Source organism: Rhinolophus sinicus, chromosome 6 (genome assembly GCF_057876585.1).
Source record: "Rhinolophus sinicus isolate RSI-liver-muscle chromosome 6, RSI-T2T, whole genome shotgun sequence".
In the NCBI taxonomy this organism is placed as follows: Eukaryota; Metazoa; Chordata; class Mammalia; order Chiroptera; family Rhinolophidae; genus Rhinolophus; species Rhinolophus sinicus.
The window spans coordinates 24,443,399-24,470,797 of record NC_142506.1 but is presented as its reverse complement, the minus strand read 5'-3'; the positions used below and the strand labels follow the sequence as shown (position 1 = coordinate 24,470,797).

The 27,399-nt window shown below is 40.0% G+C and overlaps 2 pseudogenes; one reads left to right on the top strand and one right to left on the bottom strand.

Moving 5' to 3' along the window:
- Positions 1–2,067: 2,067 nt before the first annotated feature.
- LOC141567913 (ferritin light chain pseudogene) lies at positions 2,068–8,298 on the bottom strand (annotated as a pseudogene).
- Positions 8,299–24,061: 15,763 nt separating this feature from the next.
- On the top strand, positions 24,062–24,818 carry LOC109457588 (U2 small nuclear ribonucleoprotein A' pseudogene; annotated as a pseudogene).
- The last annotated feature ends 2,581 nt before the right edge of the window (positions 24,819–27,399 follow it).

The following is a 27,399-nucleotide window of genomic DNA, read 5'->3' as shown; positions in this document are numbered from 1 at the left end:
AGGAAATGAAAACACTAACTTGAAAAGATATCTGCAGCCCCATGTTCATAGCAGCATTATTTACAAGAGCCAAGACAGGAAAACAACCTAAGTGTCTTTCAGTGGGTGAATCGACAAAGAAATTATGATATATGTATACATGGAATATTATTCAGCCATAAAAAATATGAGGAAATCCTTCCATTTTTGACAACATGGATGGACCTTGAAGGCATTATGCTAAGTGAAATAAGTCAGATAGAGAAAGACAAATACTGTATGAACTCACTTATAAATGGAATCTAAAACAAACAAACAAAAAGCCACCAAATTAATAGAAAGAGATCAGATTTGTGGCCAGAGGTAGGGGGATGGGAAGAGGGAAAACTGGAGGAATGCAGTCAAAAGGTACAAACTTCTAGTTATAAGATAAATAAATGTTAGGGATGTAATGTACAACATGATAACTATCGTTAACACTGCTGTCTGATAGATAGGAAAATTGTGAGGAGTTCTCATCACAAGGAGAAATTGTTTTTTCCTTTTTTCTTTCTTTTATTTTTATCGTATCTATATGAGAAGATGGATGTTGGCGGAACCTATTGTGGTAATCATGCCACAATATGTAAATCAAACCGTCATCTGTAGATCAAACCATCACGTATACAGTGATGTATGTCAATTATTTCTCAATAAAACCAGAAAAAAGAGTGACTATAAATACACAATTCCAATAAAATCTAAGTTAACATTAAATTGCTGTAACACATAATGTTGAATATTTTACTGAATATTAAATTGTCTTTTGCAATATTAATTAGTATCTGTTTGCTTTGGTGAGGTTCTTATGAGTTCAACCTATGTAGACTGAGGCATTTTATATCTGTTATTACATTTCTCTTTTTCAAACTCCTGTGAAACTGTCACAAAAAACAAACAAACAAACAAAAACTTCCTTAATTCAAGATTCTCTACTACAACAGACATTTTCGTAGCAAGATCAACAGTTTGCAAGTGTTGGAGTTGTCTTTTAGGATCAGCAAAAAGAATTCTGAGGGCTGGTTTTAATCCCATCCTAAACCAAATCCTTTCAGTGAACCCATTAGCCCTCATCATCACAGGCTCTCTAGTTAATTAGTTTATTTTACTTGTTTTTTCTCTTTCTCTTCTCTTCTCCTAAAAGGTAAACTCCATGGTGGCCCTAGTCTATCTCATTCATGCCGGTTCTATCTCTAATGCCTAAATAATACCAGAAATTTAGGAAAGGAATAGTAAGTATTGCTGAATTAATTAAGTAATGAAATTATAGCAGTAAACTAGTAATACTATCTATCCCCATGAAAACATTAAATAAGAATTTCTTTGTACTTACTCAATACTGTTTCCACAAGCTTTACAAATTTTGCAGATATTTGGCCCAACTTCATAACAGCTGGGTTATGAGTAATAAGAAAACATTTATAAAGCACTTTGAATTTCTGCCATAAAGTATTAGATGTAAATAAGAGGAACTGTATGATGGGCAAAATGTGCACTTTGTATTCATTCACTTACAAAGACACATTTACTGGGTCTCCACAGGGTAATACACACTTTCACACGAATTATCATTATTAATCCTCATTAGATCTTGTAGTGGATCTAATTTGTAAACCTAATTTGCCTCTAGGTTTACAAGTTAGGAACAATGCTCATATTAAGTAGCTAGAATGGGCACCTACTCTAATCCAGGGTTTTGCCATAATCTTGGTTTTTTTATTTTTCCCGTTTTAGCAACACATCACTGCTGTGTTATTTTCCCATCAGCACAGGGAACGTGCCTTGGCAATGGGGAAGGCTCATTCATATAAAGATTTACTCACTGGAGGCAGCAAAATGTGATGGTTAAGCACTCAGGCTCTGAACACAGACTGTTCAGAACTGGCTTCGTCACTCACCGAGTGACCTTAGGCTTTATGTCTCCATGCCTCAGTTGCCTGTAAAACAAGGATAATAAAAACGTTAACCCTTGTTAATAAAAGAGTAGACCATTGTGGTTGCTAGTAATAAATACACTGTGATTTTTCCATGTTTTTTTTCTGCAAAAAGCTATATTGTTTCCATTTGATACATGACTTGGGAGAGGGTTCTAGGGTGGTTAAAAAACTGCCTTCTAGCTGCAGGGAGAGCTTCAGGCAGAAGCCCTAACACCAAGGGGATGCAGAGGGGCCCCTCAATGCTGCTGGGCTCCAGAGGTTCCCAGTTCTGCTTGAGGGTGAGCCTTTTGAAGGCTCGCCCAGCACTCCTTTGGGGCCTACCAGCCTTCAGAGGTTAGTCATGTGGTTGCTATCTTCTCCATGAGTTTCACCTCATCTAGGAAGTGGCTCTCCCGGAAGTCACACAGATGCAGGCCTGTATGGGCTGAACCCAGGGCATGCAGATCCCAAATGACCTGGTTCAAGTTCTTGTCTGGGACTATGGTGGCTTCCGTGGCATCCAGGCTTTACCTCACTCATCGCTGGTTGGCTTCTGCAGGTCTGCAAGAGGGCATGGCAGCCACACTGATTTTGCATCTTCAAGAGACACCGGGTGTTCTTGTGCTTCTCCTCTGCCAACTCAGCGGAAAAATGGCCCGCGCTCTGCAGAGTCACCTTGGTGCTGCTGAAAAAGACAGCCAGAGAGATGTAGGAGTAAGAGGCCTGCGGACGTAGATTGACCAGGCTATTGATGGCGACCTCCACCTGGGTGGAATAATTCTGACGAATCCATGAACTCGTAGTTGGTCTGCAATAAGGAGCCAAACTCAAAATACGGTGTTGGCTGGTCTCTGAGGCAGAGAATGGCTGAGATGATTCCGGAGTTTGTGACCGGAAAGGACATCAGAGGATGGTGGGAGGCTGAAAGAAGGGGGATCCATGGGTCTGTTATGTTCAGTCATTCTTTTCTTTTTAATTAGTTTCAGGTGTATAAAACAATGTAATAGACATTTACACCTCTCACAAAGTGATAATGCCCCATCCCCCTGACATCAGTATATAGCTGTTACATTTCCACTGACTCTATTCCTTATGCTGTACTCCACATCCTGTGACCATATATATATATATACATATATTTTTTATTTATATATATATATTAAATTACCGTTGACATTCATTATTATTCATTCTTGAAGCAAGAGACAGAGCCGCAGGACCACCTAGCAGCTATCTCCATTTCTTTAAAACATGTCACCAAGACTTCCATCAGTTTTTGAAAAATCCCTTTCCTGGATATGAAAGTGGTTTGGAATTTAGAAATAAAATCTCCCCAGAAATAGTGCAGCATTTAGCATACTTCATATACACCTATGAAAAAAGGAAATAAAGGAGAAAAAGGCTGAGTTTTTCAAAAAGATTCCCATGACTTCAAACTTCCCTCTATGTTCTCTAAGTCATAGAGACAAATCTACCAGTATCTAAGTGAAAATACTATTTTTTTATTTTATTTTTTTTTTTGATTTTTTTTAATCAACTCTATTCCCTGCCTTGCTTTTCGGTTAATCCAGAATCCAGGCAGGGAAGAAAGAATGTGTTTAGCAGTCCCTCTTGAAGATCGCAGTGAAGTTCAGGATCTAGCAGAGAAGATGGAGCTACATGGAAGTTTAAAACAGTGTAAATCTCACAGTCTTAACACAATTACCGTTTCTAAAGAACCTGTCTGTCTCTTTGCAATATAAAAAGTTGTCTTTATGTTTCTTTCTGTATTTTTTCCATATTTACTTTTCTTGATCTCAGAAATAGTAACTTGATCCTTATAGAAAAATAAGACATTTTATGAGAAAAAAACAAGCTGTTCACACATCTTCTTTTACTTAAACAAATCCATTCCCTGAACTAGTTTAAGAAAACTTAGAGAATGGGACCATTTACTGCTTATTTAAATATATCATAAATTGATAACTCAGAATACTTTGGGTGACTTCTTTTGGAATTTTTGCATTCTGAAAAAAAGCACAGGCTTAACCTGTAGTTGAAATTTCTTGCATCTGTATCACTACTCTTTATCATGTAAGATTGTTTTTAATAACTGCTTTGTTAAGATATATTTCACATGCACTACAATTCACTCATTTAAAATAATAGTTTTTAATATAGTCACATAATTGTGCAACCACCACTACCACAATCAATTTTAGAATCTTTTCATCACCCCCCCCCAAAGAAACTCTAATATACATGAGTAGTCAGTCTCTATGTTTCCCCAACTCCCCAATCCTAGGCAATCACCAATTTGCTTTGTCTCCATGAGACTTTTAAAAAATGATGGATTCAAAAGTTAAATCAACGAATGTATTAAAATTACATAACCAAAATTTGATTCATTTCTTGAATACTCAGAAATAAAAGTGTTAAAGATGCATGAGCAGTAAGTTATGATCAACACATGTATGCTTACACCTACTGCAATGCTGAGACTATGAAGGAAACTAACATGCTATCTAGTCACAATGAATTTGAGAAAATAGGATATGAATAATGAAGGAGAACAGGGGAGTGTTAGGTAAGAACTCTTGGCCATTAATTCTATGGGCACCAGAAGAAGAAGGGGGTCCCTGGTGACTCAGACAAGCCAGGAAAAGAAATTCAAACCAGGCAGTGAGGGATGGGTATTACTGAGATTAGCAAAGAGAAGTGGGGCGGGAATTTCAATAGGATGAAGGCAGCAGCTGTGAAGTTCTTTCCTTCCCAGTTTTTTCTTTCAGTATAGCAGGTAAATTAATCTACTTGCCCAGGAACAGTGACTTCAGTGTCAAGCATGTGCTCCCAACAGAATCACTTGGAGGGCTTGTTAAAACAGTTGCTCAGTGCCACAAACAGCATTATTGATTTGCATTTCTGATGAATGCCCAGGTGAATCTGGGTTATCAATTTATGATATACTGCTGGTTTGGGGGAAGGAGATCACGCCACATTTTGAGAACCACTGACACGGAAAGTGGTCAGCAGCATCCCATTCCACCGAGATGGGCAAGAAGGGTCCCCTACAACAGCTTCTACAATGGCTATTGCTTATCCTGGTCATATTCTGTTCCCTTTAGCCATCAGTGATGGGCACAGAGGCAATAAGTTGTTTGCTGGATTGAATCAAATATGAATGTTGCTTGACTTCTGTTTCAGCATGCGAAAACATTGTTTTTTTAAATTTAAAATGTCAGTCTTGAACTTTCACCCATTTTTAAAACTATACTTCATTTCATCTTCATTTGAAGTTCTTGATTTTGATACTTATTTACTACTTCACGAGGGGAGAGGGGATATGAATTAGGAGTGATGAGACTACAACACTGCAAACATGCCTATTTCTGCACAGTTTTCTTCGGAAAGTACCAGAATTCTCCCCCAAAAGGCGTTTTCATCCCGCTGTTTCTCAGGGGAATTTGGCAGTTTGAGTAATGGGAAATTAAAACCAAGAGTTTGACTTTTCTGATAGGGCTGTAAGCATTAGAAAGTTTGCTTATCTTTCCTTATCTGGCAGCCCCTTCTAGTTCGCTCCCTCATACACTAGCTAAATCCCTCATTCAACATTTCTAAACTATATTCAGACTTTTCACAGATAAAAATTTTATTCTCTGTTTTGCAGTGAGTCTTTTAGAAAAGCAATTTAGGCCACATTAAATTAAAGATGGTCTAGTTAACAATACTTCATAAATTCCAGATCCTGAATAACTTAAAGGAAATAAGCACTTTATAAGGAGAAAATTGTTGTAACTGTAACATTAATTCAGAACCCAGAAATGATATAATAAATGCACAAGATATTATTGAGTTACGGAAGTTTACTTGAAGGAATTTTTCAAGAACTAGTATGTGAAAAGCCTGGACAAGTTGAATTCTATATTACTCACTCTTTGACTGCCCCCTACTGGCTAAATTACAGAGTGCCGATCAGGGTATAGTACTTGGTCTTAAGATTTTACCAAAAACACTTGCTATGAGATTTTTATAGGTGTTCGGATTTTATAGAAGACTTGTGTGATTTTTATTTTCTATATCTCTATACAATGCAAAAGTGATTTATTTCATTTATCTTTAATCCTTGCTGATATATATCTTGATTTTTCATTTGTACTAGTCACTTTCTCTAAAGAGTTTTTGATAATGATAATAAAAGCATTGCACTCAGGAGTGACCACAAACAAGGAACTTAGTGTACTGCATTTTCAGTGAGAGAGACTTCTCTTCTTATAATTTAGTGAAAGATGTGGTTTGCTGAATGCAGCGGCTATCATGAGAGCTGTAGGGTTGAGTTTTGTAACTAATGCTTTGCATGTCATTATTCATTTTATACCTTCATTTTTCTGCACTTACTGGTAGCAACCAAATACAGACTTATGGAAATTTTGTATTGGAAACTGATGAAGTTGCTTTTTTTAAGGTTTCAAGGAATATCAGTGAGATGACAAGTCTTAAATATTTGGGGAGCAGCTGTGGGAGTTAAGTTTACATGGTTAATATAAGTTTAATTTTTAAATATTTTAAGTGGAAAACTGTAATCCTGGTATTCTGAGTTTCTCAGCCTGTGAACTGAGATTGTGGAGGGGTACAGTTTAGGTATAAGTAATGTCTTGAAAGTCAGGCTAATTTGTTGACCCTGTTCACTTGTCACACAAATTAAAGTATAAGGGCCGATGCCCCAAGGGCATGTGTTGGCCAGTAGGGGGTACCTATTCTTTCAATGGCCACCCCAAGGAAGTGAGCACCTGTCATGGGAAGGAGGGATGAAAGATATTTCTAGTTTTCACAAGAGAGGAAGTTGCCAGGACAGGTGCAATCCTACCCATTGGAGGGCAAGGTCTTTCTGCAGAAAAACAAGGTTGTACAAAGGATAAAGCTTGCCCTATAAACCTAAGGGTTTAAAATAATGTCATTTCACTTTATTTTCTCAGACTCTAAATAAATCTTGAGACTGAGCTCACATCATATTGAGTTATCAAGACATCCAGCTTTAGTCCTTATTATCCTGGGGCTTCCTCTACTCTAGGTTCAGATGAAGAAGAGCCCAGCAATCTTGTGCAGAACAAACTATTGGGAATGGCACCTCAAGTTATCCATCCTCCCTGATTGCCCTGACACCTATCCAACCCCCAAGTCCACAGGTTCGGCCTTCGCCCAGGCACACTATGGGGAGGAGACTGCAGGACCCCACTCCTCCCCCTGAGTCCTAGGGAATCAGCACTTTCTACACCTTCCAATCACCTCTCTCCTACCCTTTCTGGGTCACCCACCGTGATCTCCTTAATGAGTTTAGCCTTTCATTACAGCCAGGATAAAGGATTGCCAAACAACTTCTGCTGGAAGCCTTGCCAAAGGACCTCCCTGGAGGCAGACAAGCACCAAGGCAGGAAAAAACAACAAAAACAAAAACAAAAAACAGTGCAGAGAATAAATAAAACTTGGTTTCCATTCATTCTGATTTTTCCACAGCAGTCTAATTAAAACTCATTAAATTATTCTGCCATATTTGAAAAGTCAGGGAGAATGAAAAAGATTTGAGTCTGGGAAACTAGAAGATTTATTTAGATAAAGGGCAGAATTTCTCTGGATCTTTGTATTTCATTTTTTAACCTATTTATTTCTGCTGCCACCTGCTGGTGCACAGGGATTCTTCGTGTGCTGAGCCACTGAGGGAGAAACCATACGCTTTAATTCATTGCAGCCTGTACAAATCTGTCAAGTTTGAAGGTAAGGCCCGTCAGGGAATCATTAAAGGTTAACAATAGAATTCTGACAATACTTGAAATACAATTCAAAATGTAATATACTGGGGAGAGGTCTATAGAAAGAGAAAAGTGATAAGGAAGTAGATCCTATACAATATCTGAGGTCAGCAGGTTGGAGCTAGGGTGCTGCTAACATAAGTATCGTTAACGCTGTGGATGCAGTTCTTAATATTTGTAATAGGGTCTTCTGGGCTCCTGTAGTTATTCAGACGGTTACAGAAGATAAAAGGTAATCCCGGGGATATTTGAGCTGTTAAATACATATTCCTCTGAAGGCTTGTTCACCTCTTGCCCATTTTACTATTTCTCTAAAACAGCACTGCCATGCAGGGTGTCATGCGGGGTCTCTGGTCCCACACCCCACATAGGAATGCAGGATATGGTGAGGCCAAAAAGGAACACCCACGGAGCCACAGGTAGGGGAGTCATACCACTATATTCTCGCTGGCAGCTGGGTTGGAGACACAGGAGGCAGTAGCCACATGATCCGCAACCCGCCGTCCACTTGTCTCTGCCAACCAACCTCACTTGCTAGCTGCAATCTGCCTCTCAGCAATCTGCAATCTACACTCCGCCATGCCACACCTTGCTAGCTTAGCCACCATCTTCTTGCTAGCCCCCATTTGCTGCTAGTGTAGCCACCGCAGTTATATTAGTGGCCAATGGCTCACTGGTTACAGCTGACGGCCAACTAGCCACAGCTTATGGCCATCCAATCACAGTTGATGGCCATTTACTACCTGCCATGCGGGGCGGCCTGCAGGGTCTCACCTCCCGCTCCCCACACAAGAACGCAGGATATTGTGAGGCCAAAAAGGAACACCCACGGAGCCATAGTAGGGGGTTCATACCACTATATTCTCGCTGGCGGCTGGGTTGGAGACACAGGAAGCAGGAGCCACACTGTTCGCAACCCTCACTGCTCCACTTGCAGGCTCAGCCACCATCATCTTGCTAGGCCCCGATTTGCTGCTAGTGTAGCCATGGCAGTTATGTTAGTGGCCAATAGCTCACTGGTTACAGCTGACGGCCAACTAGCCACAGCTGATGGCCATTTACTACCTGAGCCAGCACCTTTCCACGTGAGGCCGAGAGCCTGGAAACTGCACTCCTGGCTCTGTTCCCATACTCCACCCCTACAGGCTCTCGCCTCACAATCTACATGACAAGCGTCTTCTGCGAGGGGCCCTGTGTGAGGAGCCTGGAGGTGAATGCAATATCCTGGACACAGCCAGGCTCTCTGGGCACAGCCAGGGTTTCTCAGGGCACCACTAGTCCTTCTGGGCACAGCCAGACTTCCTGGGCTTCTTAGGGTACCACCAACCTCCTCGGGCACAGCCAAGGCCTCTCAGGGCACTGCCACTCTCTCTGGGCCTCTCAGGGTACCATGCTGGAACAACAGTGGCTCACAGTCAAGGTGCTTACATATTCTCAATGGCGGCCAGTCAAGACACAGGAAGCAAACATCCACCGGTTCCACTACATGGTGGTATGTTCCCAAGCAAACAGTCAAGTGGTCCATTAAATTAGTGATGGAAGCCAATTCCCCATAGTCCACCGTCATTTGCTAGGGCGGTGCATCACAATGTGTGCCGTCTCCACAGGGCGAAGGCTCCAAGTCCTCCCCAACCTAGGGGTGAGGGCCTCAGCAAGCACTTCCCAGCCCACAGGGCCGCAATGACCATTGCTTTCTCCGGCCTATGCTGGTCAGAAAACCGTCCATGTCTTCCCACCCCTCCACAGGGGTCCAGCTCTCTGGCAGCTGCTCCTCCTGGTCTTCCTGAGAATGCGTGTTCATAGGCACAAACTGCTCCACCGCCCTCCGGGGAGCTTTGGCCGGCACCATACCCTGCTTGCTGTGCCATGTGTCACAAGCGCTATCCATAGTTGATGTAATCTTTTTTCTTTTCTTTTTTAGCGCTGGACAAAAGTAGGCAGTGTAAAACCACTCTTAAATACCACCAAGGAACAAATTCTACAGTCTGAAAATTAAGCAAACTCCATGTACACACAGTAGCCTTAATGCTCAAGGATTGGCTTGATGTCAACCAGTGTACGGTCTGGAATTAATAGACTAGGAGGTTTTCATTCAAATCAAAACAAAGAAGCAAAGGATTCCACATAGAAACATGTTGCATATGTTCTTGACCATTTATGGCGTCAAAACTTAGCCTCTAGAAAGACTTCTCACGATCCTGGATTCAGCAAGGACTAAATTATTTACTGACAGGGCGGTATTATGGAAAGCCAACTGCTGATAGCACCAGCAGTCTCTCTTGAGAGATTTCAATTCTACAAGAGGAATTAGCTACTACTGAAGAAACTGCTGCTTGTGTTACAAGTTCAGGCAACTGACTCAACATCTCAAATTGAGAGACTTCTGAGATCATGTTGGAATCGTGGATGTAGAGTTCATGATAGACTCATTTCATGTTGCTACTTGAGTGAACTAATGGTGGTTTTTAGAGAATGTAGCCAGTTGACCATGAATTAGTCAACACTTTTATTCACAATGACGCTCAACTTGAACTAGCTTAGACATATGGGAACTTGATGGTTCACAGAATTCAACTGAAGTTCATAGAACCAAGTCACAGGAAGAGCAGGGATCTGGCTGGGTCTTAGAAATAGATAAAATAAGGGTTGGGGTACTTCTAGTGTCCTTCAGCTGGGCTTCTCAATTCACAACAGCTTTGTCTCTAACGCAGAAAATCCTCCTTCAAAAGGAGGCATTACATCCTCTGACAGTTTGCTAGCTAGCTTCCCATCCTCACCACTCTTGCCATTTAAAATTCTTGGGGAAGATTGTTAATTGGCTTGAGTCGGGCCCACGCTTGGATCAACCAGCTGAAGCCTCCAGAGGAACATGGGGTAACGATTTCGAGCAGGAACTCTGAATCCTGACTGCTCGGCGGTGATTGTGATACTTATTAGCTCTATGACCTTGGACATTCTATTCCACTTCTCTGTGTATCAGTTTCTTTACCTGTCAGGTACAGATAGTACCTAGTTCAGAAGTTTATTGCGGAATCGAAAGAAACACTACAAGCAAAGTGCTTAAAACTATGCCTGACACGAAATCAGCACCATTTAAGTGGTTGTTATTCCACTGGAACAGCAGTTCTCAATCTTGGCCACACATTAAAATCACTAATGTATGTATTTTTTAATAGGAACTTTAAAAAATACTTGATGTCTTGGTCTCATCCCCAGATAAATGGCTTCTGGATATAGCCCAGCATCAGAATTTTTAATGTGCTTCTCAGAAAATTCTATGTGCATCCAGGAATTAGGAAGTACTGCACTAGATTATAAACTCCATAGGTGGGAGGATATTCTTTATGTCTGCTAGTCAATCTTCAGTGCTTAAAACCATGCCTGCCACACAAAAGGTGCTGAAAAATATTTTTGAATGAGCTAATGAAGCAGCTATAGCAGCTGCTATATCTAGTTGAATGAGGGCAGGTGTATGTGTGTGTGCGTGTGTGTATGTGTGTGCACACGAGCGCACAAGCAATCCCATGATATTTGTGAGGCCAGGGTAAGAGTACAAATGAAGGCCCTCCCAGCTTATTTATAAATACTTGTTATAAACCAAGCTAATAAATGGCTGATAAAACATTTTTATCCTACCATGAAAAGTAAATCTCTGTAATTACTTAGAGATACAGATATAGATTTGGAATTTTAAGACTCCTCCAATTTCCTCTCCAGAACATGGAAGGCTGAGAAGAGCCATTCTCTGGTTTCTGGTCCCATCTGTGACCACTCCCTTTGCTTCCCAAGCCCAGCTCTGTCTCTCACTGCAGGAGACCTTGAGCATACATCCAGATCTCATATGGAACCTCTGTTTATACCTCCCATGATACCCCTTAGGCCTGGGGTTAGCACTGCCAACCTCTAGGTGGGTAGACCAAAAGAAGGGTAGCAGGCTTGGGCCCATTTGGGAAATGTAGGTGCTGCTGGCAGAGGTAGATGGGGTAACTCATGGGCTGCAGGTGGGTACATTTCCTTTGCCCCAAAGACTGGTAAGCCTATAAAGAGGGGAACAGCTGGAGTAGGGTCAGAGTGGGGATTGCTTAGCATGGGGCCCATGGTTGGGTCTCTATTTTGCCCAGGTGTCAGAGTAGGCTGTACTTCATGTGGGGGTGTGTTTGTGTGTGCATGCACCCGCGCACCAACACACTACCGTTAAAAAGAGTAATAGGCGGTCTAAAGATTGCAATACTCTACATAACAGAACTTGAAGGAGCAGCTCCTAATCTAAATGCCATTCAAAACATGCAGTCAGATATCTCAGGCTTCATGTCATCAAAGCAGTCACAGATATGCACATGCATGCTATACCTGTCTTCTGCTTTAAAACCTTTCAGTGATTTCCCATTACATTTACGGGGAACAAAAGTATAGGCGGTTCTGATTAGTCAGGGTAGTTATGTTCTACAGAGTCACTGGCAACAATGAGTTAGTGAGTATAGAGCCATTCCTGCTGGGCAATACGCAGGGTTAGGTTCCTACGAGCCTCCGGTCACGTTTTCATCAACAGATCAATACATAGCCTGTACATAGCCTGTTATGTCTTTGATTCTGTCTAAAAACATCTTATTTAATATACACACACATATATATTATTATTATATTTACATATGTATAGTTGCTTCATTAACACTGAACTCAACAGTCAACAACACTGTACCTCAAGACAGTACAAAGATTACCTAACATGTATTGTCTCACATGTATTTTCTCCGTAAGGCCCACCACAACTTTTTTGCCTATAACACTACACAGCACTTCAACGCTACCCTTGAGGCCATTCTAAATAGTGAAATCACCAGCAAAAAGCACAAAAGGATGAAAAATGTGGCATTCAATATACTGTGAAAAGGCTCTTCGTTTGCAAGGTGAGAGCTGAAACCAAAGGCAGAGCGATGCCTTCTTCAGTCTGGTCTGGGAACATGCACGTCAGGTGACTCAAATGTTTCGCCCCTCTTACATGTCCCATGAGAACAGCGGAAGCACTCCGACTATCGATTTTGGGGTTACAAATAAATTTTAGGTAGGATGCAGTTTGCAAATACTGAGTTCATGAATAATGAGGATCAACTGTATTTAACGTGGTAAAGTCTCAAATCCTTAACCTGGAATTCAATTTGCTTCGTGAGCTGACTACATGTTGTTTGTCCAGGCTTAATCCCAATCCTCCCCATTTCTTCTCTCCTGGCTTTCCACTCCCCTGTCAGGGTGAAACAACGTTTCCTCCCCCCCCTGCACAGCCACGTGTTCTTCTCTCCCCAAGCCGAGATTTACAAGAAATGTGAGTATCTCAGAAACTGCATGGGGCAGAAGAGAAAGGGTCTTCTCAGTTTATGTATGCATTGGGATATCACATACTCCCAAACCTTTTTATATGAATTGCCTGCATTACAAGCACCTCACTTTGACGAATTCAGTGACAAACCAATCAAACTAAAGGGGTCTGCATGGATGGAGACAGTAGAGAAAATGTCATTCCATGACAAAGTGGCTGAAGAGCATCAAGGGCTGTGACCAGGCCAAATTCAATATGAATAAATTACCATGGCTTTGGGAAGTTCATGGTCAAATATTTCTTCACTTCCCATGAGATAAGCTCATGGTTGAGAATAACACTTTAGAATTATTCCTTTTCTCTATGAAATAAACTGTAGGCTAATATTACATAGAAGTTACATGATAAAATTCAACTCCAAGGATTGATTCCCAATTTTCTGAAAAAGGAAATCATTCAAAGCATTGTGCTTTAAATGACAACATTATTGCTCTAGTGACTTGGTTATACTTCACATAACTTGGCTGTATACATTTGAGATATATATTATGTATATGTATATAAATATTAGCGTATATGTAAATAAGTTAGATATCAATATAAGATATAGTATATTTATGTATATGTATATATTAGCATATATATAAATAAGTTACATATAAATATATGTACATATATATATATATATATATATATTTTTTTTTTTTTTTTTTTTTTTCAATATGCACAAAGCACTTAGCCCATCTGGCACCTGGTAAGTGCTGTCACCACCGTCACTATTATTTTACAAGCAATATCTTTTTCTTTTTTTCCCCATCCCTCCACAACCCTTGCCTTTGGCAACCATCAGCTTGTTCTCTATATCTACGGGTTTGTTTCTGCTTTGCTTTGTTTATTCATTTGTTTTGTTTTGTTTTATATTCCACTTGTAAGTGTAATCATGCAGTATTTGTTTTTCTCTAACTTATTTCACTTAGCATAATACCCTCTGGGTCCATACATGTTGTCTCAGATGGAAAAAGTTCATTTTTTTCATTGCTAAAAATATCCATATGTATGAGCACATATATACATATACATGTACATATATATGTATACATATATATGTGTATATATATATGTATATATGTCACATCTTCTATAGTCATTCATTAATTGATAGACACCTAAGTTGCTTCCATATCTTAGCTATTGTATGTAATGCCCTAATGAACTTAGGGGTGCATATTTTTTTTTCAGATTAATGTTTTTGGTTGTTTGTTTGTTTTTTCAATAAATACCCAGAAGTGGAATTGCTGGATCATATGGCAGCTCTGTTTTTAAGGAACTTCCATATGATTTCCATAGTGGCTATACCAATTTACAATCCCACGAACAGTGTACAAGGGTTCCCTTTTATCCACATTCTTGCCAGCACTTTTTATTTGTTAATTTTTTGATGATGGCCATTCTGACAGATGTGAGATGAAATCTCATTGTGGTTTTGATTTGCATTTCCCTGATGATTAGTGATACTGAGCATCTTTTCATATGTCTGTTGGCCATCTGTATGTGCCAGGGACCCACAGGGCACCTACTATATTAGGCCATCCAGCCAAGACTGGGAGACATACGAGATCTACCTGATACATAGAAACAAACATAGAGAGGAAGCCAAAATGAGGAAACAAGGAAATATGTCCCAAATAAAACAAGAGAAAACTCCAGAAAAAAGAACTAAGTGAAATGGAGGCAAACAACCTACCAGATACAGAGTTCAAAATAATGGTTATAAGTATGCTCAAGGAACTCAGTGAGAACTTCGACAGAGAGATAGCCAGCATAAAAAAGGACATAGAAATCATAAAAAAAGAACTAGTCAGAAGTGAAGAATGCAATAACTGAAATGAAGAATGCACTAGAAGAAATCACCAGTAGCCTAGATGAAACAGAGAGTCGAATCAGTGATTTGGAAGATAAGGTAGCAGAAAACACCTAATTGGAACAGAAAAAATAAAAAATAATTTTTTAAAAAAGATGATAGTTTAAGAGACCTCTGGTCTAACATCAAGCATAACAACATTCACATCATAGGGGTACCAGAAGGAGAAGAGAGAAAGCAAGCGATTGAGAACGTATGTGAAGAAATAATAACTGAATACTTTCCTGACCTGGCAAAGGAAATAGACACACAAGTGCAGGAAGCTCAGAGAGTCCCAAACAAGATGAACCCAAACAGGCCCACACTAAGACACGTTATAATTAAAATTGCAAAGGCTAAAGACAGAGAGAGAATCCTAAAAGCAGCAAGAGAAAGGCAACTAGTAACTTATAAGGGAGCCCCTGTAAGATTGTTAGCAGGTATCTCAACAGAGATTTTGTAGGCCAGGAGGGATTGACATAAAATATTAAACATGATGAAAATCAAGGACCTGCAACCAAGGGTACTGTACCCATCAAGGCTATCATTTAAAATCAAAGGACAGATTAAGAGCATCCTAGACAAGAAAAATCTGAAGTTCTTCACCACCAAACCAGTATTAACAGGGGATTTTAGAAGGACTTCTTTAAGACAGTGGGGAATAAAAGATCAAAATCATGAATAATAAAGTGGCAATAGCTACATATCTAACAATTACTTTGAATGTAAATGGATTAAATACTCCAGTCAAAGAACATAGGAGGGCTGAATGGATAAGAAAACAAAATCCTTAACATATGCTGCCTACCAGAGACTTGCTTCAGATTTACAGACACACAGAGACTGAAAGTAAAGGGGCGGAAAAAGTTATTTCATGAAAATGTAAAAAAAAAAAAAAAAATCTGGGGTAGCAATACTTATACTAGACAAACTAGACTTTAAAACAAAGGATACAACCAGAGGAAAAGAAGGACCCAGTAGTCCCGCTTCTGGGTATTTATCCGAAGAAACCCAAAACACTATTTTGAGGGGAACTGTGTATCCATATGTTCATTGCAGCATTGTTTACAATAGCCAAGATGTGGACGCAGATTCAGTGTCATGTCTGTCAATGGAAGAATGGATAAAGAGGAGGTGGTACATATATACAATGGAATATTGCTCGGCCATGGAAGGGAATGGGTCCTTGCCATCTGCAGTGGTATGGATGGGCCTGGAAGGGACTGTGCTGAGTAGAGTGTCAGAAAGAGAAAGATAGATGCAATGTAATTTCCCTTACATGGAATCTAAAGGACAAACAAGTAAAACAGAAACAAACTCATAGATATAGAAAACATTTTGATGGTTGCCAGTTTGAAGGGGTTTGGGGGTATGGGTGAAAAAAGGGAAGGGATTAAGAAGTATAGATTGGTTGTTAAAATGTAGTTACAGGATGTAGGGTGTAGCATAAGGAATATAGTCAATAATATTATAATAACTATGTGTGATGTCAGATGGGTACTAGACTTGTGGTGATAGATGGGAGGATGTTGGGGGATAAGGTGAAAAGGTGAAGGGATTAAGAAGTACAAATTGGCAGTTACAAAATAGTCATGGGGATGTAAAATAAAGCATAGGAAATATAGTCAATAATGTGGTAATAACTATGTATAGTGCCAGGTGGGTCGTCAGGGGGATCACTTCTTAAATTATATAAATGTCTAACCACTATGCTGTACACCTGAAATTAATATAAAACAATACTGAATTTCAACTGTAATTAAAATATTAAAAAGGGGGGAGAAAGGTGAAGGGGAATAAGAGGTCCAAATTTCCAGGTATAAAACAAATAAGTCAGGGGACATAATACGCTGCATAGGGAATACAGTCAATAATATTGTGACAGCATGGTCCAGTGTCAGATGGTTGCTGGACTTACCTTAGTGATCACTTCTTTAGGTATTGAAATGTTGAATAGCTATGGTGTATCCCTGAACCTAATATAATATTGTATGTTAGCTATATTTTAATAAAAATCTTTCTAAAAAGACCATTAGGAACAAGAAAGGAGACATAATTAGAGATATGAATGAGACATTTAGGAATCACAATTCAGTCATCAACAAATGCTTTTTGAGAGTCTTCTTTATGCCAAGACCTATTTTATGCACTAGGGATAGAGCAGAAAATATCACTGAGCCCTGCACTTGTGAATCCTACATTCAAGAGAGAGGAGTCAGACAAACCAAAATATAGGCAGCTAATTTTAGCCAGTGGTAAGTGCACATAGATGATAAAATAGACTAATGTGAGGAGGGGATCCCATGGCTGCTCTAGTTAAGATGGGCAGTGAAAGCTTTTCTGAGGAGGTGACATTTGAATTGAGATGTGAATAATAGGGAGAGTCACACAGACAGCTACCTGGAGGAAGAGGCTTCCGAGCAGAAGAAAGAGCAAGGATAAAGCCCGTAAGCCTGGAACAGGATTCTCATGTTTTAGGGACAAGAAAGCTGGTGTGTCCAGAGCACGTGAACAAAAGGGAGGGTGAAGGGAGATGACATTGGAGAGGAAGCAGTTGGCCAAATCAGGTAGGGCTTTCCAGACCAAAGTAAGGAGTCTGAATGTCATTGTAGACTTAGTGGGAAGCCACTGGAATTGTATGATTTGACTTACCCTTTAGAGAGAGACCCTCCCTCCAGGTTGTTCTCTGGAGGTCAGTGTTTGGAGGCACAAGAGAGGGAGTAAGATGTTTTCTTACAACTATGGAGCAGTGGTCCTTCCAAGAGAGGGCGGTGGCTATTCTAGGGCAGTATTAGTGAACATGGAGAGAGAAGGGTATGTGTAACTTCAGAGCAATTGGAGAGCTAGATAAGTTGAATAAGTTCTTGAGGAAGAAGTAGAGGAGGAGGTGGGGGGGAGGGGAAGGGGGAGGGGAAGGAGGAGGGGGAGGGAAAGAAAACATGTATCAGCACTAATTAGGTGCCCAAACTATATTAGGTTCTGGGAAAGATACAAAAAAAAAAAAAAAAAAAAAAAAAAGACAAGTTCCTGCCCCCCAAATGTGTATAGTCTTGTTGGGGTACAAACTAACTAATGCTTGTGTAATTAGGGTGATATGTAATGGTGAGACCATCTTTCTTCTTCTCCAGGAATCTGCAACCAGAGCCACAACTCTGGGGAGAGAGGGGGAGAAGGGGAGTGGGAGAGAGAGAGAGAAAAAGAAAGAGAGGAGAGGAGAGGAGAGGAGAAGAGAGGAGAGGAGAGAGAAGGAAATAAAACCCCATACTACCCCCTATGGAAACATGGAGACTGATACTTACCCAGAGGGAACTGTCCCCGGAACCCCCACTCCTTTCCACTGCCTCCCAGTCTATATAAAAGTGGATTGAAGGGTATCATCAGCTGGATTCTTTGGAAGCAGATACTCAGATGAATTTGGGGAGCAAGATGTTTCGTAGGAAAAAAAGCACCTGGGAAAGGATGGGGGAGGAAGCAGGATCAAGCAGAGCAAGAAGCTGAACTGTGATGTGGGATGAACAGAGCCACAACCAACCTGACAGAGCACCCTGGAGCGAGCAGAGCTCAGCAGAATGCCTCACATGAGGCAGAAAGGACCAGACTTCATCCGTCCTTCCCTTAGTTACCAGAGCAGACACAAGTTGTGCTGAGAAGGGGTGATCCTGGAAGGGGCAGCTCTCTGTTGCTGAGGCAGTCCCTGAAGGAGCTGAGCTGACGGCTGGAGCAGAGAGTGCTGGACCTGGGCCATGTATCCTGTATCCCCATGTCTATTACAGGGACATGGGGTGGTGGAGGTTGGGTGGCACGGTGGGTAAGAAGTTCTGTTTTGGAGAAACCATTTTGGGGGAAGCAATCATCCCCTCTCCTCCATTTCCCCTCCCCAGTCCGTTTTCCTTTTCCTATAAGAAGAATGGGAGCTATCGTCCTTCCACTAAGTTAGAGAAACTGGTGGTCTTCTCTTCTCTGAAATTGTCTGAGCTTTGAACAGGCCTGATGTTGCTGTACAGAGAGATGTCAGAGCCAAGCAAAAGAGTATGTCAGGGGTCACCCAGTTCCCACTGTTTGGCTTTCCCTAATGGGTCAAGAAAAAATCCCCGTGGGTCAAGAAGCAGAGACTGGGAATTGGGCCTGAGCTCTAAGAATTCTAATTGGCCCATAGAGGACTATTTGCTTGGTGAAGGATCCCGACAATAGGAGTGTAAAGGGGCCCCAGGAGAAAGCCTCAGCCGGACTTTCTGTACCATGGAATTCTGTAGGGCCTGTCGGACTCTCCAGAGAATTGAAAGATGTACCCACGCGAGTAAGCCAGTATCTGAATGACTTCCACAATGAAACTGTCACATCCTAACAGTGCAATGATTGTGGTGCTGAGTGCGAGACAAGACATTGAAGAAAGATGAATTGTTCTATGTTTACACTGTAAAATTTTGAATGTGACAAAGCTAGACAACAAATCATTGTTCCCATTTTCCTGCATACTCTGGATAAAACTTGCATTATGTAGTCATCAACAAAGTAAAAACCTTTGGAAGATTCTTTGGAAGCTACTGTCCACAGGATAATGCAGCCTTATGAATAATGGTATCACCAACATTAAGTAAATGGTATTAGGGAATTGCAAAGGCAAGCAGATCAATACTGTTTCAATGCAAACAAGTGTCAAGGAGCCACTGGCGATGTGAATTATAACAGCATTGCTACCTTCATCTCACAGCGGGAGATACAAAATTACTAGGAACAGCACATCTGACAATGAAGAACACAGAGATGGTTTCTGGACCTCAACAGAAAGAGATGGGGCATGGACACGCTGAAGAATCTTGCACTGATTGGACAACAAACAAATACGTGAATACCTCTTCTCTATCCATTATTCTAATCGCCATTGATAAATCGCTACACTTCATATAGGCCCATGACTTTTATAGTACATTTTTAATCAGATTGTTTGTTCATCAGAGACCCCACAAAAATATATTTGATCACAATGCTTTCACAATTACAGGCAGCCCTTAGTTTGATTTTTTTGACCAACAAATGAAGACGGTCTCCATCTTTCCCCAAGCAGTCACCCAAGGAAATAGAATTTATCTTCTGACTCCTCCCCAGTGCAGATGAATATTGTTTCAGTGCAAATAAGTTCCAAGAAGCCCTCGCATTGTGAATAATCACAGCATTGCACCACAGGAAGAAACACATAGAAAGACAAGGAGAATATCGAGGGGAAGAAAAAAGGGCAGACCAGACTTGCATATACACCCCTGAAGTTCTGGATCTACAGATCTCACCTGAGACGAAGGGAATGAAAAGTTGTGGAATCCAACTGGGATTAAGTTAAGGGAGATTGCTACCTTGTAATTAAATCACATAATAATACTTCAGTTCTAACATCTGCCGTCTCAGAGGGGGCTCCTTGAAATTGCAGACTCCTTTCTTTTTTTATCCTGCTAACTACGCACCTAATTTTATGACTAGCTAACATCAGTTTGGACGATTTATCCAAATTAAATGGAGAGCATGTTTTGAACCTCCAAAAGTAATTCACTGTTAGTACTGACAAAAAAATATTAAATAAAACAGATGTGTAGCTAGAGGAACACATGAGAGCTAAAAACACCTGTTTGACAGACTGCAACTCTAAAAATCAACTGAAACCGTAAGGCAATTATGAGATAAACGATTAGTATAAACCTTGCTATGATTTATATCTTACTTATACTTGGCATAATTAAGGAAATTCTGAAGACTGTTGCACTCAGTGGCTTACAAACATGAATATTTAAAAGCATTTGATACCAATATGCCTCAAAACTTATGAGATCATTCTTTTAATGTGTAGAGTGCTGGGGATTCAAAATAAAATGTCAATTATAATAGACCTAAGTATTTCAGGTCTAAAAATATTTCTTCCACTCCATTGTGCCTACAAGTGAACTTACAAGAAATAATTCAGAAAAGCTACTGAAATAAAAATAGTTTTCTTCTGTAGAAAAGTGTCAAAGTTTTTATTAATTGTGACATGTTTACCAACCCAGACTTAAAATATGATGATTTTATTATTCATATCTCGGGCTGAAAAGAAGTGAGTCTAACTAAAAGCAGACTATAAATGCTGGATAGCTCTCTATCTATCTATCTATCTATCTATCTATCTATCTATCTATCAATCAATAATCTATCATCTGCCTACCTACCTATGTATCCATCTATCCATCCATCCATCCACCTACCCACCTACCTACCTACCTCCATTAAAATCTCAGCTATTCTTATTTGTTGTAATGTATGCTCGAACATCCTCTGACAAATTTGTAAACTTCCAGATATCTACCTAAGACAGTTTTTAACTCTCCTTTTCTAGTAATCACTGTGTGATAAGGAAATTAGCTAATTAATTCCTTCTTTCATTTGACACATATTAATATGAGCAAAGCCTTGTGGTAGGTATGATACATAAGACAGTTTCATAGAGCTTACTTTCTAAGGAAGAAACAGATTTCGCACAAGTATTTACAAAAGGCCCTGTAAGTCTAGCAGCTAGAATATGTACTTAGAAATCCGTCTGCCAGGATCAAATCCTGGCACTCTATAAGCAACAAGCTTTGTAATAAAAGTGTGAGTCTTAACAGTGTCTCTTAGAGTTGCTACCAAGGGATTTAGGGAACTGCACTTACAAGAGTGCCTGCTACATGGTCAGATTCAATACATGTTGGCTATTATTGTATATTATTCAATATATGTTGGCTAAAAGTATGGTAACTGCCATGAGAGGAGCAATACGGGATACAATATAATTTTAATATCAACTCACATAAAATATGAAAAATTCCAAATTAAAAATAACATTCTATATGACATTCTATAGTCAAAATTGAGTGTGTCTGAATGACTTTTATTCATCTAAACTACTTCTTATATTTCATTCATTCATTAAGTAAGTAAATAAGTCCTTACTGAGTTTCTGCCACGTGACTGGCCTGAGCTCGACAGGGGGTACAGGGCGAAAACAGACCCTGCAACCATGGAGCTTATGGCCTATCTTGGGGCATAACCAGAGGTGATTCACTGCCTCACAGACCCAGTGGACACCTGACTATGAGTAGTAAATCTGAGGAGAACTCAGAAACTTTACGAGTAAATAAAACTAAGTTTCTCAGGATATACGAATCCCCCTCAAATTCACATGTCACTTAGCACTGGTCAGATTGCTTACTTTGAAATGCAGACTCTCATCTCACTTCGCCTCCTCCTTTGCTACTTACGAAGTCACTATTAAATGTTTAAAAGATTTTAAATCTTGAAAGCTAGGTACCATAGAGGTACCATTAAAAATTCATAAGTCTTGTACAAAATATGTCATAGACAGCTTCCTTATCATAACGCAGAGCTAACACTATCTTAGGGTGGCCAAGTTCCAACTTCCTGTTCAGTAAAGGATGCTAATATATAAACTATGGAATAAAGATAGAGGCAATGTAATGTCGTTGCAAGAGCCCTTTTTGAAGGCCTTGGTTTTTTGCTCATTTAAGCTAATATTTATTAAATACTTACAGGGTGGATCTCTCTCCTACTTCAGGCGATTCAGTATCTGTTTGCCTTCCTGGAAACATTACCCTCATTTTCCCTTAGGAGATGGAGAGCAGCTGACCCCACCCCCAACTTCTGTGTCGTCACGTAACTCAAGCCAGTCAAATAAGCATATCCCTTCTCAGTGGCCACAGTGATTGGTTCAGGGACATGATGCAAAACATGAGAATCAGTCCCAGGGCTCTGAGAGAGCTTTTAACAAAAAGGCTCTTTCTTTTCCCTTGAGTGGCCAATCCTCACATATATGCCTGAGGCTTCTTACACAGCCTGCACAGAGCCTGCCAGACAACAAAGCCAACCAGGAGGAAAACGGGGGCCATAGGTGGAGCCTGACTGTAAAGGAAAAGAGAGGGTGAGAGGAAGTCTGAGTGCTTGTGACTTGTTCTCTGTGGAGGGGGTACAAACTCAGGGAGAGGCAAAGTATATTCTACTTCCCAGAAATAAATGTAATTTCTGTCTTAATCTCTCATTGCACTTGGTGACAAAACAGTGAATATGAGACAGTATGTCAGTCAGTATGTCAATCAACTCATGGCCTGTTCTCTTGAGTTTGAGTCAAAGGGCCACAGCATAAAGTGTGAGGATTCCATCAGCTGCCCTCTGGCTGGTGCCCTCTGAGAAATCCACGACTCCACTGGGTCCCTCCTCACTCTCTACTCAGATCTCTCTCTATCCTGCTTGTCTCCACCATGTGGTCCCTCCGGATTGTGTAGCTGTCTCTTGATAACCCCTAAATCCTCCAGAAAAACTGTATATTTCTGACCTGACCCACCAAACAACCTTTATTTACACACCGTGGTATCAGCATGCCTCCTGGGGTTTAGATGGACGTAATATCAAAGGTATCCTTTCTTCTTCACTACCCACACCCACAAATGTGGAATTTTCTAACATCACTCCACTCTAGGACTCACCCAGGGCCAGTCACCATTCTTGGAATTTCATGGACATCTATACTCACTTGTCTCCTCTCTGCCTCTCTCTTCTGAAACCCGGAATGGGAAAATGGACTTTTCCATTGTGACCTATTCTTCCCAGATCTATTCCTTTACATAAACTTTGTCTTTTGAAACTGAAAAATCTTGTCTCTGGTGAGTTGGTAGTTGAGAAAGCCTACCTTTGAAGTTTAAAACCTAATAATCTCTCTTGGTCTCTGAATGTTCTGTTTCCTGAGGCAGTGAGTAGATGCTACCTCAATTCATCCCTGAAATCAAGGAAATGAAGAAAATCACTGATAAAGAAAAACAAAACAAAAAGATCTTCTGAGATTTGCTTTAAATTAATCCAAGAGCGGGTACTGGGATGGGAGGAGTGGGGAAGTATAGATGAAACAAGATTCGCCATACCATACATGAATAATCGTTGAAGCTCTGTGATCGCCTTCGAGGGTTCATCGTACTATTCTTTCCACTATCTTACTCCTATTTTCTGTATGTTTGATTTTTGGAACACTTTCATATTATAAAGTATTCCTTACATTAAGATAAAAGAAACTTTCAAGAGGTGAATAAGGTGGGTAGGCCACACAGGAGGAGGAGGTGGCAATATGGTGAAGCTGATGGTGGAGCTGATGGGACAGGTGGGACAGGGCACTGAGCTAGACCTCCCTCCGAGAGTATAAAATTCCTATCATTGAACATCTAAGTGCTACCTTAGACCAGTCTGATGCTATTGATTTTTCTGACAATGAAATCAGGATACTGGATGTTTTTCCTTTGTTAAGAAGCCTGAAAATATTGTTAGTGAACAACAATAGAATATGCCGTTATAAGTGAGGGACTTGATCAGGCTCTGCTCTGTCTGACAGAACTCATTCTCACCAACCATAGTGTTGGGAAACTATGTTATCTGGACCCTTAGGCGGGAATCCCCCAAATCATTGACTTACCTAAGTATTCTAAGAAATCCTATAACAAATACGAATCATTACAGACTATGTAATTTATAAAGTTCCACAAGTCAGAGTACTGGATTTCCAGAAGGTGAAACTAAAAGAGCATCAGGAAGCAGAGAAACTGTTCAAGGGCAAATAGGGTGCATACCTCACAAAGGATATTGCCAGGGGAAGCCAAACTCTCAATCCAGGTTCTGGTTTGCCAAATGACAAAAAAAAAAAAAAAAAAAAAAAGAGGCGGGTCATTCCGAGGGAATGTAGAAGCAATCAAGAGTGCCACAACAAATGCATCAATTCTGGTGGAAGGGGAGTGGCGGAAGAGCTTGCTGCAGTCCAGTCAGGTGCTGGTGGAGAATGCAGATCAATTCCCATCGAGATGGAAGATGATGTAGTCACAAATGGGTCCTGAGCTGTGTGTCCTGAGTATCTACAGATGCATCATATGTCCACTTGGGACAAGTCCTGCTTTTGGAACATGGAATAATAGCCTTAGTTGTGTCGGCAAAGAGGAGTTTGTAAGCATTGTTGAAGTGTTTAAAACTACTGCTGGTAATTTTATTATGTTTTCTACAAATAGTAAAAATAAAGGACACTCCCTGTGCTGCCAAAAACAAACAAACAAACAAACAAAAACAGAGAGGAATATGACTCTTTGGAAACTATAATCTAGTAAGGTTAAGAAAAACTTTCTTCCAAAAGTTCTGGAGCTACCTCAATAGTTTTTGCTCTTTGTTCTTTTGTTTGAAATTCCACAAAGGCAAATCCCTTTGGATCTCCAGTACTCTTATAATGTGGTATATGTATACCACATTGCCACATTGACCAAATATTCGTTCAACCCGGCTGTGATGAACATTTTTGGAAAGTAAGTGCTGCAAGAAATTAGAAGCAGTATTAAATATTTAAAGATTCGTCCTCAGGAAGTCATATTTATTTGAATATTTACTTGAATATTTTTAAAAATCATAATAAAAGAAAAGAAAATGAAAAAAAATCAGTTAACATCTAAATCTTCCTCCTGTTAAACAACAAAATTCAACTGAGTAAATTTGAGGTTGTAATTGGCTTTATTAAGTGATTGATGAATCAGGCAGCATCCTGTCTGGTAAATAGAATGGTGCTCTAAAGGGTGGTACCCAAATGAAAGGATTTTATAAGAAGGGCAGAGCCAGGGAGTTATTAACAAAAGAAAAGAGAGCGTTATTTTTCGGACAGGACATCTATTTTGAGGGAAAGGGGCCAGCAAAGGTTTTATCATGTAGACTGCCTCTTCTTCCTATGCGGTGGGGGGTGAAGAGGGGGTATTGAGAAGGCCCACATAACAGATTACCACATTGTCCTTGAACAGGAAATTCCAGACTGATTGATTAAGATTGTATTTCTGGGAGAGGGTGAAACTGCAATTAAATCAGGTATTAGGTCTAGGTTTGGTATCATGGGCTTTAGAGCACAAGGGATGCCATTTTGGGCGTGAGTCTTTACCATTCTGTTATGCAATGATGTTCAGGATTTAGGTAATTAAGGATTACTAAAGGAAATCAAGATGCAAAATAACTTGATTGGATTTGTAATTTTGAAAGGTTTCTCTAGCTGTTGTACGATGGAGCGTGCCTCTAGTCAGAAAAACTAGAGGAGACGAGTGTCTTCATCTGAAGAAATTGAGTCAGGAGGTGGTAGAGCTGGAAGGAAGGGTCCAAGCAAAGACACTGTGTCTTGTACAGGGAGGATAACAGAAAAGTTAGCATCAGCATTCCTTCCAGGTTTCTGCTTGGGTTACAGGGACAATGGCAGAGTTCAGAAGTAGAATAAAGATCGAGGAGCCAGATACTTGGCTCGTGTCTTGACTTTGCCATGAAATTTTTTGAGGGTCCTTAGGAGAGCCAGCTAATTCTGTGTTTAGTTTTTGTGCATGTGAAATTATGAGAATAATATAAAATAATTATAACTATTTTAAACCATCAAGCATTATTTTAGATAATTATCGTTTCCCCAAAATATACGTATGATATGTTATATGACCCACGTAAATAACCAATGATGAAATAAAGAATATTTAACAGTCTTGGTCTCTAACCCCTCTTTTTGTGCAGATAGAGATCATAGTAACACACTTGAATGTAAACATTTTGAGAGAAAACAGTTCAAATGCAATTAATAGAAATCTTTGATTTAACTTAGCTCATCAAAGCAAGTACATGCATTTATTTTAGTAACGTGTCAACTTCAAACAGCTAGGAAGAAACAAGATGAGTGCTGAAATTTGAATGGACACTGGGCTATTCATTTCAGCCTAATATGACAGAAAATAAAAAGCTTTCACTCAAGACATATAGTATTCATGCAGATACCAGCAAAGAAAACACTTCCTCGTCCATCTCCTTGCAAAAGAATAGGCAGAAACTAAGAAAATAATTCCCAAGCTAGGAAGCATTTGGTGCATAATATTGAGAGCTGACTTTAACACCTGCATTTTTTTTTTTTTAATTTGCACTTCAGGGTTAAAAACATTATTTTAAGATCATTCCATTTCCTTCGATAATTTTTTGGGTATCAGTCCCCAAACCTTTTCTTAAGACGAATTCTGTGACCCAACTTGAACATGTCATTGTAAGAATTCCTTCTGTCTTCCCTTTAAGAAAGGCATGGCTATTTTTCACAGTGAAACATTGATAATTTATTCCTAGAATTACAAAGCATTTTCCGGCACTGCAAAGACAGGAGACTCATTTTGTTATACTCTGATGTGCTCACATTGATTTAAATTCCCAGCATTCTGTTTAAGTCTGACCTCTGTCTGATGCGGCCTTTATTTCTCTCATCTTAGGGGTTCCCGCAGGGGTGTGGAATGCCACTACTGAGAGAGCATGTCAGCAGCATTTCTTAGCAAAACACTGCCAGAAATACAGAAAATAAACATCTTTGAAAAATAGCTGAGTTGAAGTGCTTCCAGATTCAACTCCAAACAGCTAAACTCCCTTAAAGCCTGTTAA